At 40.0% G+C, this 19049-nt stretch overlaps 2 long non-coding RNA genes across 4 annotated transcripts in view; one reads left to right on the top strand and one right to left on the bottom strand.

Moving 5' to 3' along the window:
- Window positions 1–19049, bottom strand: part of LOC116815468 (uncharacterized) — a 325990-nt gene that overhangs the window by 92696 nt on the left and 214245 nt on the right. The window lies entirely within an intron of this gene.
- Window positions 3682–18069, top strand: LOC142046260 (uncharacterized). The gene is made up of 4 exons (XR_012655141.1): window positions 3682–3903; window positions 9232–9537; window positions 16498–16697; window positions 17555–18069. It is a non-coding gene; the product is annotated as an uncharacterized LOC142046260 (long non-coding RNA).

The raw sequence follows: 19049 nt of genomic DNA, 5'->3' as shown, positions 1-19049 counted from the left end.
CACCCTGTGTAGGTATTAACATACAAAAGTATTAAAAAAATTACAAACAGACCATGACCACTTTCCTCCCTAACTGTAAGATGCATAGCCCTAACTGGGGATGAATAAGGAAAATGTAGTTATCCAATAACCTACCACACTCAACTGTTTTTGTTTGTATGTTGCTGTGTTTTGTTTTTCTTCCTTATGATGCAGAAAAGGCCTAAGAAGTTTGATTTTCAAAAGCAAAGTGGTTATATTTTTGTTGGTTTGGTTTGGTTTTTTTTCATTAGTAATGCCTGGTCCTGTATAACCTGGATTTGGCCAGAGGACTCCGTACAGGCCTGTGAGTGTATAACCTCACAATAGTTGGAGACTGGAATAATTTAGAGGGAGGCGGATTTTAAGTCAGACTGTTTAAAACTCTGATCTATCATTTTCCCTAATAACCATTTAATCTAAACTCATGATAAGTAGTTCAGAGAAAAACCTCTTTGGGTTTTTGGAAAGATCCATCTTTGGAAAGATTCAACACCCAGTTCCAGTCCTTCGGGCTTCCCACAAAAACAGGTATAACAAGATTTGATACTCTTTGAGGTAAGGTAAAAAACAGCTCAAAAGTTCTAAATACTGTATATGAAAGGGCACAAAGCCAGTCCCCTCCTTCCCCATTTCACAGGTCAACTTTAAATGCTTATTGCTCTGCTCTCTCTATTTTTTCTCCTCCTCTGAGGCCTCCCCCCCCCCCCTCCCCTCCCCACCCCACCCCCAATTTCTAATACACAGACTGTCTGACTCATTTTCAGGCTACTGAAGTATTTCTGTTCTAAAAAGCATAATAGGCCACAACCACCCGTGTTACTTAGAAAAAAAATGGCTCCAGAGCCCTCACCCAATACCCAGCCCCCTCCCACATTCTGAATCCTTTGGCCCCACCCCCCAAGCTGGAGTCCCCTCCTGCACCCCAAATTCCTCATCCCTGGCCCCGCCTCAGAGATAGCATTCCCAGCCCAGAGCCCTCACCCGCTCCTGAACCCCAGTTCCCTGCCCCAGCACAGAGCCCCCTCCCACACCCTGAAGTTCAGGGCCACCCAGGGGACGGGGGGAGAAGTGGGCCAATTTGCCCCAGGCCCTGTGTCCTGCAGGGGTCCCCACAAGAATATAGTATTCTATAGTATTGCAACTTTTTTTTATGGAAGGGGCCCCCGAAATTGCTTTGACCCTGGCCCCCGAATCCTCTGGTTGGCCCTGCCCTGAACCCCACATTTCTAGCCCCACCCCTGAGCCTGCACACCCATTTAGAGCCCTCACCCTTTCCTGCACCCCAACCCACTGCCCTAGCCCAGTAAAAGTGAGTGAGGGTGGGGGAGAGCGAGCCACGAAGGGAGAGGAAAAGTAGCAGGGGGCAGGGCCTCAGGGAAGGGGCAGGGCCTCAGGAAAGGGGAGGGGCTAGGGTGTCCGGTTTTGTGCCAATACAAAGTTGGCAACCCGATCATCAAGTGGGTGATGGGGCTTAACCTTTAGGTTTTTGCTTCACAATGCACAGGCTAATGCTCAGCTGTTGTGGCCTATTTCTGAACCAGAACCCATCATTAGAAACCTGAGTGTCACCCACTGTAATCCCATGGCCCAACCTGTATTTCTATTAGGTCTGTATGTTTTCTGCATTGTCACAGTAAGGCCCTTGAAGTCACTACAACTGCATAAATATTTTCTGCTTTTAAAAAATACAAATGTTATCATTTTGCTGTTTAAGGCCTCCAACGTATTTCAGTGGAAGAAATAATATAAAAAACACTACATTCTACATGTAATATTAAGCAGAGAAGGGGAAACTTGGGATAGGGAGTGAGGGAGATTTCTATTGTGTAGTGTAATAAAAACAGGAAACTATGACCATGCAGAACAAAAGTAGGAAAGCATTTTTCTACCCCGTCCATGTGAGTAGGTATATTATATTATTTCTTTTATAGATCACCCCCTTTGAGACTCAGCTTGTTTTGTGGGAATGTTGACAAAGTTAGCACCATATCTGGGGAAAAAACAGTAGGTAAATGACAATCAAATGACAAAGGACTTAAATCCTCCTCTATACAGGTAGGACGCTATGCTTTCCTTTGTCTTCACTATCTAGGCTTTTGTACAAAAGTTTGCTCTGTTACCTAAACTTTCATTTAAAAATCCCAATAGTGTTTCATGTGCCACAAGCTCAAAGCTGGGTAGCAACATGAAGTAATCCACGTTTCTAAACCTAAATACTTTATTAAGAGAACTATTTACAGTGATGCTGCAACAGTAACTACTTTCTAGCCCCATTGCAAATAAGACTGGCTTCATGTTGACTCCTCCAAACTCTTCCCTCCTGCAACTTGTGCTCCTTCGTCCAAGTTCCAGGCAGGTTTTCACAAATAGGGTGAGATTCTGGGCTACACCTCTAAGAACCAGAGCCCAGGTGGGCAGGGGGTCTAAGGTGGCTTTATGCCATCTTTGCATCCTCTGGATTCTGAGCAATTCCAGGAGCCAGAGCAGTCCCTGGTGTAATTTCAACAGCCATGAAGACTACCTAACCAGCTGTCTACAAAAAGCAGCACTGCCCAGACTCTCCTCAGTGCTGCATTATCCAACTAGGTTCCTGGCCCCCACTCCTCCCACCCACATCCACACACCATGGTTTGGGACAGGGTCTAATTCCTAGACTGGGGAAAGCCACAGGTGAGGAGGGTGAAAACGTGTTTCTAAGCATGTAGCCCAATAGTTGCCTGAAACAAGAATCCTATTAAAGGTGTGAATTGTTCCCATTTCTCTCAAAGGAGTCAATGCTAAACCTTGGTGATGACAGTTTAAATGTTTTACCATTGATCATTTTCAGCTAATGATCTTATGCAAATACAATGAAAATTAAACAGACTGGAAATAGGAGATACCAAAATTAGCCCTCCCACCTAAGAAAAATGTGGGGTAGGGGATCAGATTCTGGGACTCAAATCCAGATCAGTCTTTGTGCTGTGAAGCTGACATTGGGATGGGGGTATTACTCTGGTTCCAGGCTCTACAGAAAAGAAGTGTATACTCAGTACTGCCAACCCAAACATTCAAAAATTATGAGTCAGGCACGAGAAATTAGTTAGATTGGCTTAAAAGTACTGAGATTTTTAAAACATTTTTTCCTTCTGGTTTTTGAGCCTTTACAGTGCACTCAGGTCTCCTTTTCAAGCTTTTCTCCACCAGCACAAGGGGTTGGGTAAATGAAAGCAGAAATTCCCATGTTATCACTGTCCCTGGGAGCTAGGCATTCAGTAAAACTTCAGATATGAGACTTGCAATTAAATCATGAGAGCGGGCAACACCGTGTACTATGCACTTCCTCCCTGCTCATCCCTGCCCAGGCCCTTCTCTAACTCTAGCCAGGCCCCATATCCCTTTCTTCACCCATCCTCCCCACAACAAGCCCTGATGGCTCCATTTCACCTCAGGAACTCTCTCTCCTCCCAAAGGCAACTACTACCGTCAGTCATCTGGTTGTATTTACATTGTAAGCCCTTTAAGGCAGGGCACCATTGTTTTGTTTGTACAGTGCCTAGCACAACAGGGTCCTGGTCCATGATGAGGGCTTCTAGGCAGCATATTAATACAAATGACTAATATTAAGTCCACAAATACAGTGGACTTAATCTCTTCCCTCTAAACTCTTTTGGAGGATATCTCCTCCAACGTACTTTCAGATGAGGGGACTGCAACAAAGTAAGGGCCACCCTGTCGTCATCCAAGAAACATCTAGTGTGTTGGTGAAGAGGACCATTAAAGTGCTTCTGAGCCGCTATACTTCAGTAATGGCTGGTGCAAGGAGACTATACCTATCCCTTCTGCCTGACTGAAGGCATGGGAAGACCACTGCCCTTTCAGAAGGCTCTGAGAGTGAACGGGGTAATGATCCATAGTGGGAAACCATTTCCCTAAGGTCTAGTGGGAACACGGGTAGTGGACTTTCCCTCTCTCCCCAAAGAGATTGGAAGGAAGGAGGTTAAGGGGATGAAAACTGCAAAGGCCAGTCCTTGAAGACATCAAAGACTAGTGGTACAGGGCATGCTGAATATCAGTAGAGAGGTTGGGTTTTGCAAGCTGGGTGGGTGAGGATACACAGTACTTCCACTATTTTCATTGTCATGTGATTTACTTGCCAAACTTAATGCAAAAATTTGAGCCTAGTATTGGTAAACGTAACATTGATATTAGTGGTCTTACTCATCAAAGTAGGCACTTAGTGAAAAAATTATTACAGTGCCCGGAATTAACTAGTAACAGTACTCCCTTCTACAAAATAAGCCAAGGCTATGACTCTTTCTTTTAAATACAGCATTTGTGTGTCTCCAAAATTCTGTCAGTCTATCACTCACTCTCCCAAAAGGAAACCCTTGTACAAAACATGTCAGTAGGTTGAAGTATTAGTGTTTTTGTACGTTATCATTAAGAATCATTAGATTTAAAAAGTAACTACAACCCCCCAAAATTTAGAAATTCAGGAAATAGAGTTAAGCTGGCACTTCTCAAACAAGGCACTCAAGCTACCTTGATAACTCTGCCTGACTTAGCAAATTCCCTGTACAAATAAACAAACAAACCCCAAAAAACATTGAACCTTATACATCAATAGCTAAGGCTGTATTTTTATTAGCGACTAAAAACCTAGAATGCCTCCATTTTAATTGTACAGCAGTGCAGCTTTATGGCTGCTGTGTGGTCATGCTCAATGCAAATAAATAATTGTACTAATTTATCATTAAACAAGTAGCATAGCAGGCAATTTTCTGATCATTATCAAAGACTCAATTCTGCAAGATGCCAAGGATTGAGACCTGTGATTCCATGTGGCAGCTAATTATCCTAGTATCATTAGACCCAAAGCAAGCATGCCTCCATGAATAAACTTCACATATATATATGAACCAGTTTTGATACTCAACGTACAAAGAAGTAAAAATGACAACCTGACATCTCTATGGTGGAGGAGTTAAGGTATTTTGGGTGCCCTGTTTGAGAAGTGAAATATTTGCTTTGGATTTTTTGGTTTTCTAATATTTGTTTTTGTTGTTTTTCCTCAAACTTTGAGCCTGAAACCTTAAATTCACCTTACTGAAGCTTTTTGTGTAAAAACTTACAGTAAGGTGTATTAAAGAACCATGACCAATAATGTTGTTAAAAGGGTTTAATATGTTGTTATTTATTTCTAACTCCCTAGAAATACCAGGACACTTTCACTGTTATTCTGTTATATATCATATGCAGTATGTTGTTTAAATATATTTCACTATATATTTCATATAAACAAAGGGAAAACCCTGATGCAATCTTAACTCCTATAACATAATGCCTTTATTGAACTCTGGAAAACACAAGGAGCTATAGGCTACAGGGCTTTGTAGATCTGCTGGTTTGTAAACAATTACAGTAGAGTGTGCACCCTTCCATAATCTGAAATTATTGAGCTCTATAATGGAAATGCAACTACCCTTGATCACAGCCCCTGACACAAAGCCATGCTTGACTCAGGAAAATCTCTGAGTCAACCCCTTAATATTAGTCAGTTACTGTATTAGAATCTCACAATTACTTTGCACTTCGTCAATCACAATGAGTTTAAACATTGAAGCCAATGGGAATTTCACCTGAATCAAGACTGAAGAATCAGGCCCAATGGCAGAAGATACTTCTGGAAATTGTCAATCCTTCCTTTAACATTTTAGCCAGTATAAAATAGGTATAAATTCAGAGTGATTTATCAGTACAGAAACACTGGTAACTATATACAGTAGAACCTCAAGAGTTACGAACACCTCAGGAATATTCTTAACTCTGAACAAAACATTAAAGCTGTTTTTTTAAAAGTTTACAACTGAACATTGATTTAATATGACTTTGAAACTTGACTATGCAGAAGAAAAATGCTGCTTTTAAACATCTTAATTTAAATGAAACAAGCACACAGTTTCCTTACCTTGTCAAATTTTTTTTAATCCCTTTTTTAAGTAGTTTACGTTTAACACGTTACTAAACTGTGTTTGATTTTTAAAAATCTCTGCCGCTACCTGATAGAATACTTCCACTTCCAAATGAGGAGTGTGCTTGACCCATCGATTCATATCTCTGGTTTCTGTAACTGAGATTCCACTGTATAGAATTCTATAATGATACACTAGAACACTAAACAGCAATCTAAATACTGGGCCAGATCCTCAGCTGGTGTAAATCCATGTAGCTAGGACAGTTCACATTAGCTGAGGATCTGGCTCCACTGTTTTTAAGTCCATTTTTAAAATTGCTCAAACAGTTTTTCTGCTGCATTTAAACTAAACTATAGATAGAAACTATTCAGTTACTCTACATATTTCAGATCAGTACATTTTCCTCAGAAGTTTCATCAAAAAGTTATAGCTTACACAAAGACATGATATTGTTTGGAGTGTTGGGCAGGTAGCTTCTTTCATGAGTGGGGCAGTTTATTTTCTTCCTATTTCCTAAATTCAGATTACAGGAAGAAGTTTTTATCATATGACAATCTGACTCCAGTAACCAACTGACGATACTTTACTGATGATGTGTATTGGTAAGACAATGCAGGGTGCACATTTTGCAGATATTGCTTTTCAGGATATCTTTAGAATTAAAACAAACAACAACTTTGATCTGTAATTCAAATCACATCGCATCTTGGATTTGTTCCTCTATTCTGCCCTCAAAAAAAAAAAAAAAAAAGGCTTTATCTGCAGTGGTTGGTGAGCAAACTAGGAATCTATGAAGAGACTATCCATCATATTTCTGTCTTAATTGAATGACATCAGAATGAGATCAATAAAATGTAACAAGAGACAGCTTGGCATTTCCACATTCAGATATTCTCCCTCACTATTACTCCCTGCCATCACCGTGACCAGAAAGTGCAAGTATGGCACTTAAATACTGCTGTCAAGCAAGTTGTTAGTATATGAGTAAACTTTTAGGGAAGACACTAAAACAAAACTGGGGTAGGTCAAGACATCAAAAGGCCAGTGCAAACAGCATTAAGTATGCTATTTTTAAGAGGTATGTTGCAGAAACATAAGAATTTCTAAATAACGTGTTCAATGGCAATGTTTCAAATATAACTCCGCCCATCCCCAAGAGAGACAGAGGGAGTGTGTCTCTGACAAGCAATTGGGGTGACCTCTTGGTTCAAATCTGCAAATTCTACTAAAAACCCTGACCAGCTGTGATTTCCCTACGTTCAAGGATCCTGAGATCTCCAATGCATTATTGATAACCTCATCACTGTGCTAAAAGGAAAGGCTGACATAATCCCAGACTTTTCTTGAAAAGCTCTAGCTTCACCTAGCAATCGATTGCAAGCAGGAGTAAAATGAAGAGCACAGCTGCACATGTAAAAGCAAGAACCTTATATGCTCATGTATTGTATCCATTCTGGTTGGTGTGTTAAGTAAAAGCATGTTTTTTAAAAAAAAACTACCAATTCCAAAGATCTCATACAATTTACCATACAATTGTAATGTCTCATTATTAGAGAGCATATATTTTTACAGCATTTACTGTAAACAAGCCTTGGAATCTTATTTACTATGTGTATTGCAGGATTGGAACCTCATTGTGCTAGGCAGTTTATAAGCACATAGCAAATGGAAGTCCCTGTCCTGAAGAGCTAACAGTCCAAACTAAGATAAGATGCAATAAATGACAAACAAAATGAAGCAACAAAAAGGGAGCCAGAACAAAAGTAACAAAAACAAAATTACTTGGATACATAGCTTAGCTATTCCACAAATAGAAGGGTATGAAACTAAAAATATTATCAATCTTTCAGTCTTAGATTCAAATGTAAAGAAATGTTTAAACACACTGCATCATGGGAAATGTTCTCTTCACGTTTTCAGTTATATTTTCAAATTACAGCTTGAAACTCAATCAGATATTGAAACAGTTGCTGTATAAGTACAAACATCTCTGCCAAAAATTATTAAAATGCAACTGATGAAACACTTGGCCTCTTAACGTCAATAAATAATTCTTCATGCCTGGCTGACTGCATTGCTTTGTTTCCTCATTATTATGGTCATGCTCAGTATTAAAGCAGCCTTTTTTTTTTTTTTCTGTTGGCCAAACAACAATCAAAATAGCCTGGACAAAAAGACTAGGCTGTGATACAACATGCGACTTTTCAAACCAGAAAAGACTTCTTTTTTTAATCACTGTTTAAACAAACTAATAAAAGGATCCTGCCCACCCTGTTTGGTAGGTTTTTCTTCTTCATGGCATAGCTTAACAGGCTAAAAAAATTTAGTTCACTTAACTTTCATTATTCTATCAAAGCAAATAGCATGATTCACTGAAAGTACAATCTATTCTTCAGTTTCTCTCTTATAATGATATCTCAATGAAAACTTAATAATACCTTTTACCACATCCTATATGTTTATTATTTCCCTTTCTGGTAACACTCCTAGAGGGGGAAATATTTTAAAGGATGTGAGACTCCTATGCTTCTGAATTTTGAGCATCAATACTCATCAATTTTATCTACTCTGAAATACATTTATGATAAGGGTTAAAATATATTTCCCTTAACTTTCAAAATGCTGCCTATTTTAAATTATATTTACTCTTGGGTCATTTATTTAAAAAAAAGTTAAGGTAATAGCCACCAATGGTATTAAACTGGCCAAACATCCCCACTCAAAAACTGTTAAGCAAATTGAACTTTCCTCATGGAGCTGCTGCTCTCTGAGGCACTGAAAAATGTTTGTATCCTTAAAATCTTCAGATCATAAACATTATAGACGAAAAATAAGCAAACCCATCCCTCCTGTACACATAGGAAATAGTGTCCAATCAGAATATAGCCAACGTTAAAACATTATATTTCATTATACAGATATTTGTGTTTGAGTGGTAAGACTCACAGCTGCACAACTCATTAAGAGCCCAAATACAACTCTCACTAAAGTCACTGGCAGTCTTCCCTTTGACTTCAACAGGAGCTAGATAAGGTTTGTATTGTACTGTTCTGCTGGCTGATCCATGAAGTCGCAAAGAACTTCTACATTCTCTATGTGAGAGATATGCATTATAGCCATATTGACTACTACCATAGGGATAGGATCCCCAACAAATTAGTAGATGAAAGACATTTGTAGATGCTGAAGGAAAAAAGCTACTAAAACCCATAAGCCACCAAGTAAAACTGTTTTTTGTTCTGTTTTTGTACAGCGTCTATCACAATGGGGTCCTGGTCCACAACTATAGTTCCTAAGTAATACATTAATACAAATAAAAACAGCAGTATGCTGACTAGGTAAGAATAAGATGCAACACCTGAAGAAAGCTTCCAACTCAAGATTTCATTTAAAATAAAGGACAGTTCTGGTCCTCAGAGCTGCGCAGAACTTGACAAATTGGATTTGAAGGAGTTCACACAAGTACTATCTTCAGTTTCGATCTACACAATGGTTCTGAGGAGTTTGTTAGAACCCATCTCAAGAGAATCCACAAACCTCACAGGATTTTAGTGAACAGGTAAGATTCCTGCTCTTACATCAAGTAGGTTTACTTATAAGATTTATGAACTTTGGCAAATCTTTTGATGAACCTAGTCTGCATTTTTAAGTTTAAAATGGAATATGAAATGAGATAAATTTTTCATGATTTGAGGCTTCATTGCAAACATTTCACACAGCTCTAATTTTTGTTTCTTAATGAGCTATAGTACTGGTTCTCCAACTATGTCATCCTGAGGACTGTTGTATAAAGTTGTTAGTTCTCCTCAATCTGCTTAATTCTGTGAATTATTGGGAATGTCTCATTGGAACACAGTCTGTGCACAACTGTGCTACCGTACTGTGATAGAATGCACCACTGTATTCATACCCTACAAACTATTGTGATAATCTTTAGACAAAATACACCTTGTAAGATATCATTTGAAATCTAAACTTGCTGGTCAATAACCCCACCAGGCTCAGGTTCAGACCCTGCCCAGCCCAGGGAGGGAAGCAGCTCCAAACCAGTCCCAGCCACTTGGACCTGGGCAGGTCCACCACCTGGCAGCCTCTCCTCAGAAGATCAGAGTTCCTGACTCCACTCCCTCTGCTCTGTTTCCTCCTCCTTCCTCCATCCACACCCCTGCAGAGTGAGCCCATCAGGAAGGCAGGGCGAGGTGCCCCGGTGGGGTGAGGTGCGGTGCAGGAGGAGAGTACAGCTCAGGGACCATAGTGGGACTGGGAGGGGGTTGCGAGATCCTAAATGGATGGGAGGGAATGGCGCAGGGGAACGGTAGGGGCAGTGGCACAATTGCTGTTGTGAGGTTGGAGGGATAGTGTGGGAACCTATGTTCCAGTTATTTTTAAGAGCCAGGCAGACCTCCCCATCTCCATAGGCATACGAGAGAGCAGGACTGGAAAGAGCTAGGCTTTAGCTCCTGGCCCCAGTCTCCTGCTGTGGGGTAGTGAGGGTCACTAAACACAAAAAGTCTTCTCTCAGGGCACTAGTCCTCACTCTCACCTGCTGCCACCGCTGCCTCTTTGAAAAATCCAACACAAGTAAACCTTACCAAACAACCCACCACATAGAGGGCCAGCCCTAGGAAGGGGTGATCATGGCAGCTACCTTGGGCACCAACATTTCAGGGCACCAAATCTCTGATCAACTTTCTTTGTTTTCATGTTCAGTTGTTTGGAGTGCACAAAAAACATTTTCCACTCAGAACATGACAACACCTAGGGCCAGCCCTGACTCCAAGCCTACTTGCAGTCACATATGTACGGTCAGGCACATACATGGGGGAAGAAGATGTGGCCAGAATACATCTTCTCTCTGACCACTGGAAGCTGCTGCAACAGCATCCTGGGAGCCATTGCAGCTGGTGCAACTTAGAGCAACTCTCAGTGTTCTAAATTGTTCAGATAACGAATTTCAACTGTACCCCTCTCCAGAATTGAGTCACTGCAAAAGTGCCTTAACACAGCTTCTCCACATACCCTAAATTGCAGAGCTCAGCCATAGCTGAGGACTTGACCAATATGTAATGGTTACCATTAATAAGTCAACAACTGCCACTCAGTAATACCCAAAATTCTACAGTTGTACCCATATTGACTGCAATGCTTGAATGCAGGACCGGCGCTAGGGTTTCTGGTGCCCTAGACACCAGGACATTTCGTCACCCCGCGCGCGGGTCTCGCGGCTCCAGGACCCCGGGGGGGGGGTGCCCTGGCATTGCAGCGGCGGCGGCTCCCTGACCCGGGGGCGCCCCTGGGCTGCTGGGTCCCGGTGGTGGCCCTGACCCCGGGGGGTGGGACGCCCTGGGCTGCCCAGATGCCGGTGGCGCTCCCTGACCCGGGGGTGCCTGGGCTGCGGCAGCGCCCTTGCTGACCCCAGGGGCGGCAGGGGGGTGCCGGGTCACGGCGGTGGCTCCCTGACCCCGGGGGAGGGTGGGGGACACCCTGGGCTGCCCGGATGTGGCGGCGCTCCCTGACCCCACGGGGGGCCTTGGGCTGCGGCGACGGCTCGCTGACCCCGGGGGGGGGGTGCCCTGCTGCCGGGTCGTGGTGGCGGCTCCTGACCCCGGAGGGCGCCCTGGCTGCGGTAGCGGCGCCCTGACCCCGGGGCGGGGTGACGCCCTGGCTGCCCGGATGCGGCGGCAGCTCCCTGACCCAGGGGCCAGGGGGCCAGGCTGCCTTTAGGGGGGCTTTGCGCGTGTATGCGGGCGCTCCTGACGCGGGGCACCCTGGGGCTGCCAGGCTGCGGCGGCGGTGCACTGACCCGGGGGACACCTTGGGCCGCCAGCTGCAGGCAGCTGCTGCCACCGGCAGCTCAGCCCCTCCAGCAGCAGCGGCTGCAACCATTTAAAAAATTTGGGGGGGGCGCCACTTTCTGGTGCCCCCAAATCTTGGCGCCCTAGACAACCGCCTAGTTGGCCTAAATGGTTGCACCGGCCCTGCTTGAATGCATCTCTCATTTTATGGTAACTTCTGGTAAATGTTGATGTTTTGTTGGCAACCTGTGTCTGTACATGCCCCTCTCAAACACACACACACAAAATACAGTCACAGTTAAAAACAAAACAAGAACCCTGAAGAGATCAGAAAGGGAGAGAAAGATAAAGAATAAATATTAACCATATCAGATAAGTAACGCAGATGAAAATGTATGTAAGTATTAATCTTTAACCTTTTTGCTTGAGTAGATTACATTATGTACAAGTATTTTACTAAAACTGTTCAAGTTGCTTCCTAAACTTCAGTTCTCATTAAAAGCCCTGAAGAGCTGCAGTTGCTCTTAACTAACTACAGAATATAATTATTTAAATTTGTTTACGAGGCTCACACTTTATCTGGAAGTTAATGGGGGCTCTCAGACTGCCTAGTTTTCAAGATTACTGGGGCATTTCCACTCTGTAGAAAAGTTGAAGTTTTTCTAACTGAAGCACTGCTTTAAAAAAAAAAAAACAAACCACAAAGCTACAAATTTAAAACCATCCTACCTGTCAAGAATCTTATTTCACCATTTTTCTCCAATCCTGCAAATGACGCACACGTAACAATAAACTCTTTCATTTTCATCTGCCAAGTTTATCTCTTTTAACAACTTTACTTTTTTGAAGGGCAAATTTTTAAAGAGCTGGTACAAATCTGCTTAAGAAGCATTTTAAGTTTTAACTTTAAAATCATATATTTCTATGTAATATTTAAGATACTTCTAACTACTTTAAAAAAGTTACTTTTTTTCAAATCAATTTTGACACGATGTATTAGGAGAACAAGAGAAAACACAATACGTCAAGAAATCAAAAACCTCTAGCTCTAGCTCCCATTGACTGTAATGAATCAGAATCAGGCCTAACGGAAATGAGTATCATTCCTGAAACTGTTTATAAAAGCTTAGAAAAAAAATGTCCTGTGCTATTTTAGGTTTTCAAATATTCTTCATCTTCACAGTATTTTGAAATTTACTGTTTAATAATATTATCCCTTTGAGCCACCAACATAACTGAGGTTTTAATTTAAACTCAAATACGGTAATTTAAACTCATACTTCACTCCTTCATGCTCTTCCTTTTTTATTTACTTTGATACACCCTCAATACATCAACTTTCATGACAGATTTCCATCACTTCATGTTTTCTTTAACTATAAAGGAAACTATTTTCCCCATCTTACTTATATGAGAAAGTGGAACAGATTTTTATATGCTACATCTATTCCAGACTTGAAAAACATTTACACAGAAAAAAATCACTTGGAAAACAAAAATAAATACTAGATCAAAATTGATTTCTTTGCCAGATGCAAAATGCAGAGAAGATTCTGCAGTGTAACTCAAATCCAGCAAAGATCACTCTGCAAATCATGAACACCAATCTGAGAGGAAAATATTTTTTTAAGTGGAAGAAAAACTAAGGGCTTTATAAAAACTGCTACTCAAGTAGCTAAGAGGTATTTGAATACGAAAGATTAAACTTGTATCACATAAATCAGTTTATGCTTCATCATACTAATGTATTCCTTCATACAAAAATTCGTTGAAGCTCTTGCATGGATAACCTTTTCCTGAAGTAATGTAAAAGCAATGCCAGCATACTGCCATTGCAGTTATCACATTTCTATAAAGCAATAACCACATACATGCAAAAAGTTTAATTTGTCACATTACCATTTACAATATTTATAGAGAAGGAGAAAATGCTGGGATTTGTACTTCATAATGTAAGGCCATAAATTAGTATCAAATGAAAGAAAAGCAATAAAGCAATGTTTTCACTAATTACTAACAATTAGTCTAAGTACAACAATTAATTTTGGGGACTGTAACCTCTATAAAATTAGCAGAAAAAAATGATTTCAATCAATATCCTTTTCTAGCTTCACATTACTAATTTAACTACTTTTTGGCATATGAAAAGTTTTTGAAGCCATTAAACACTAAGGAAAATGGAAAAAACATATGGGTATGACTTGCTACCATAAATACGTTTTACATATACTTTTTATTCATGAAAAACAGGCACTAAATGGGGGGGATCAAACTGAATTTTGCTGAAATGGTCAAAAGTTTATTTTCTTATGTTTTCCATAACTATATACAATTTTTCATGAAAGGAAGTCTGATTAAAAAAATTCAGAATTATCAAATAGCTTGCTAGAGGAAATCTCCAGCATTTTAATGATATTTCTAGTATTATCACAATACAGTGAATATGAAATATGAATAATAATAATATCCTATCATGTTCCCATTTTTCATTAACTTTTTTTTTAATAGCAGTTATCACTTCATTCTAGCTCTCATCTCAGCCAGAGTTTTATCATCACTGATGCAATGCAGCATCACCTATTGTCATTGGCAGAAAGCAATGTCAGTACAAATGTCTCCACATCAGCCTTGCTTCAGGCATTCACTCTATGCTTCAGCTTTGTGTGCTGCTAACTTTGTAACACAAAGTAAATCAAGCACACAAAATGTTTTAATTGGTACAGCCACTCAGGAACAATCTTCATGAGGGCTGGAAAGTGCAGACATCCCATATCAGTTACCATCTACTCAACATCACAAACATAAAAAAAAAAGCAATATGATATAAAACTGAAATTTTGCAGAATTTTGAACAATGCTGGTAACATACCTGTTACTACTATATTTAATCTCTAGAATGCCATTTTTCTTCACACTTGCCTGCATTTGCTTATTACGAAAATTCAATAACATTTTGCTTAAAAAATCCCTAGAAAGTATTTTGTTTATAAAAGGGGCTGTTGTGTTTAATACCAATTAAACAATATTAATAAACATTTGATTAAGAAAATATTTTCATAGCGCATGCATGCACGCACACACAAAAAGCTTTCTGAGGAAACTTATAGAGTTTAACCAGCATCATATCAATTTATAAGCATTGGGTGCTTGAAGCACTAATAAACGTTCTACAAGGTTTTAGCGCAAGGAGATAAAATCTCTCTCTGGGGAGACTGCTAGAAACTGCTCCATTGCCTTTGTGCAGACTACTGGAATGTGCTTGCTTTTCATTTCTTTCTTTGTGTCTGGCACTCTGGCCTCACAGGCAGTGTCTTAAGCCATGCAGGGTCAGGGCAAACAGAGAACTGCATTCATGGACAGATCAAGTTTATGTGAGAATCTGCTCCTCCTGTGCCCTCAATTTCCATTTGAATTGTTAATAAAATCTCAGCCTGAAAGCACATGATCCCATCAGTGGGGAAGTCATGCAGAGAATCCTCCAGCTCAGAAAAACAAAATTTCTTTATCTTTTTCATTCTCCTCCTGCATTCGTGGGAATTACGCCATGTAACCCCTCCTAAACCAACCCCCATCACAACACCTGACTGCCAGTGAGCAGCTTGCATGAAAAGAAAAGAAACGAAACAAAACGAAACATTTGGATAGCAACAGCAAAACCATAACCACAGTAACTCTGCTTCCCTAGCAGTTTTCTGCTTCAGACACCTTCAGGCGAAAGGAAACACAGACATTTAATTTTTTTAAGTTAATTTCAAACAGCTGATAACACTATGTGGAAGAATTTCCCACAGCTTTATGACACTGCATGAACTACAGGGCCACAGAGATAATAAAAGGTCATACATAAAGCAAAGAACAGAGCCATACCCCAATTAACTTGGTCTCCCCATGCAAGAACTGTACAGGAACAAGAGCCGATATTTGCTGCGGGCATCAGGCATGCATCTCTTAACCTTGCCATGGTCTAACTGGGCCTCTTGTTTCTTCTGCCTTTGCTTCTCGCAAACTGTTTTAATATTGAACACTTTTCAGAGGGATGGGCTGATGAAAACAAAACATGAATTTCCTACTTGCCCTTTAAGGTAGGTTAAAGGAGGTGTTAGTATAATCAATTATGGAACAAAGGAGGAAATAGAGACTAAAGATTCTAAAGAGTAAATGTCTTAGATTACAAAACAAGTTGTAAAATGTAAGTGTCCCCTTATTCCCTCCATCATGCATTACTATTTGTTTAGGAACAATATGTAAGATGTTACTCAAATAACTCAGGCATGAAATATAACAATCTACTAGGCTTCCCTCAATTTATAGTTTGTCTTTAGACTAGCAAACCAGGTTTGAGTGTGACAATAATTTTGTTAACACATGATGGGTTTACATTCTGCGGTTTGGAGGATTTTTCCATTTCTGATAGTAGTTTTTTCTATGTCTGTAGTTGTCATTAGCATCAAACAATACGTTATGGAAGATGTGACTTTGGATCCAATCTTGCCAACCCTTACATTCACTCGCTAGTCCTTGCTCACACCAGTTGTCCCATGGACTTCAATTCAGCTACTCATACTAAGACAGGGCCCTTAGGTTATAAACTCCCCTCAGGGCAGGGACTATAGCTTTCCCTATGCCTGCTTAGTGCTAAGCAGAATGACTGCACTTAGTAAAAATAACAACAACCTATTTTCATGTTTATCACTTTGAAAATAAAAACATTTTGCATTTTTTAGAGGTGGTGCAAAATGCAGATACAGTAGAACCTCAGAGTTATGAATGACCAGTCAACCACACATCTCATTTGGAACCAGAAGTATGCAAAAAGGCAGCAGCAGAGACCCCCCCCCAAAAAAAAGGAAATACAACACAGTACTGTGCCAAACATAAACCACTAAAAAAATAAAGGGAAAGTTTAAAAAACAGTTTTGACAAGGTAAGGAAACTTTTTCTGTTCTTGTTTCATTTAAATTAACAGACGGTAAAAAGTAGCGTTTTTCTTCTGCACAGTAAAGTTTCAAAGCTGTGTTAAGCCAATGTTCAGTTGTAAACTTTGGAAAGTACAACCATGTTTTGTTCAGAGTTACGAACATTTCAGAATTACGAACAACCTCCATTCCTGAGGTGTTGATAACGCTAAGGTTCTACTGTATGTTACATTAATAGCAAATCAGTAGGATATATTGTAGCAGTTGCTTAGCATGACCACTTTCAGTAAGTTGTAAAATTGATTCCATTATAATCCTGCTTTTACACATCTTTAACTAGAGCTAGTTAAATTGTTCGCAATATAGCTAATGAATTTAACCTCTATGTCTGTTCACCAGGCATCTGCAAACAGGTCATGGATTTTATTAATTAGTTTGTTAGTTAGTTACAATTCCTCACTGAAAAATGTGCACAAACACATTTGACCCTGTGACATGTTTTTAAACTGGTTGACAGAAACAAGCACTATTTATTTGTACCATGTGATTGGTTACTTAAATCAGAATAAATTGCATCCTTTTTTCTGCTTGCAAATTCTCCACAAACATTTGTAGTTGTTTGAGGAACCTACTGTAAATTCACTACAAAAAGCTGTTAAAATGGCACTTCTCTTACAATTACTCTCATGAATATTTCTTAGCATTAGTATTTGCATAGCATTTACCACCAGTGAGCATTCATGGCTTTGATTTCACCAAGCTATGACAGGTTTCAGAGTAGCAGCCATGTTAGTCTGTATCTGCAAAAAGAACAGAAGTACTTGTGGTACTTTAGTCTCTAGGTATTCCTGTTCTTTTTACCAAGCTATGAGCATTTGAAAAACTACACACTAAGCATGAACAGCAGAAAACTTCGTTCAGTCAACAGATTCACACATAAAGTGCACATGGACAGTTTTAAGAAACTTACAAGCTCTGAAATCATATAAGCACGAGGCAAGATGCTTACAAGCTCTCTGGCCATGGACCACTTCTGTCTTTGTGCCGTTGTCCACAATGCCCTTAATGCTTAGAGCAGTGTCCTACTTCTTGTGCATGAACACCTCCTCATTCAAATCTCTCCTTAAAACTGAATTCTTCTGGATAGCCGATTGATGCCAACTCACCTCTGAAAGCCTGCTGCAACAGACCACTAAATGGAACAATTGAAAACAACTGTATATGGCACAGAGATGGTCTTCTAATAAAGTTGGAGTAGAACTGTAATTCAATATATGTGTGGATACTTTGGACACTGCATACTAACGGTGTCTCCTGCACAGCTCTCACTATGTTTCAGTCAGTTATACATGGCACTAGATAAACCATTTAAAGATCTATCAAATAAATACCACTGGAGTTTTTCTTTCACACTTTGATAGATTTTAAACAATAAACAAAGCAAACAAAAAAACTTGTGGTCCTTACTCAATTTTTATCAGCCAATCTCCAAGTGACTTTAACTGAATTTTGCCTGAGCAGAAATTTAGGGATTTTGTTGCAATTTAAAGGACTCAATTCAAATTGGGGGGAGAGGGGAATCAGGCAAGCTAAAGTCATTTCCAAGAGAAAAATAGTAAGGATGGGATTTTTGAAAGCACCGAAAGCCTTTTTTTCACTGGAGGGGAAAGGGGAAAGATGTGTTCTTAATTATGTTAGCTAACTTGAGTTAGCTATCATGAGGTAACACCTGAATGAAGACAAAGCAAATTGTAATTTTAACACAGATGAGCAGGTCAAGTAAACCCTATGTTCCTTCTTAGCCTTTACCTTGAACAGTTAACTCTCATAATAACTGCAAACTGCCTTGTCTTCACTAGAATTTTACCTTGAATTAACTAAGAACACACCTTTTATTTTCTACTCAATATAAGGCCTTAGAGAGTTGGGTACTTAACTTCATTCAGTGGGCATTGATAACTCAATTCCTATAGTGTCTTCTGAAAACTCCACTAGAAATAGGCTATTTTGTACAATTGTAGTATTTTCTAGTCTTTTCTTTTTTCCTTAACGTGTTGCTTAATAGATTATGCTTCATGCTGTAAAGTGTATGACATAAAACACATTGGTTGTGCAACACCAGTTGCCTTTAAAACCTCTCCAAGGGCAGATCAAATAGTACCAGTCTAAATCCGAACCCATAGAGTGAAAGACACCACAAATTTTAATGTGATGTTACCATTCTACTGCCAATATGATAATGAGCATGAGCTTTTTCATACTGGCTATAAGCTGTATGGGCATAACAACTAAAGTGTCCTGGAAAATCAGGATCTCTCTCTTTATCACAGTCCCTGATAAGAGTACATGACAGGTTCCAG

This window comes from Chelonoidis abingdonii, chromosome 1 (assembly GCF_003597395.2).
Source record: "Chelonoidis abingdonii isolate Lonesome George chromosome 1, CheloAbing_2.0, whole genome shotgun sequence".
Taxonomy (NCBI): Eukaryota; Metazoa; Chordata; order Testudines; family Testudinidae; genus Chelonoidis; species Chelonoidis abingdonii.
This window is presented reverse-complemented; position numbering and strand designations above follow the sequence as displayed.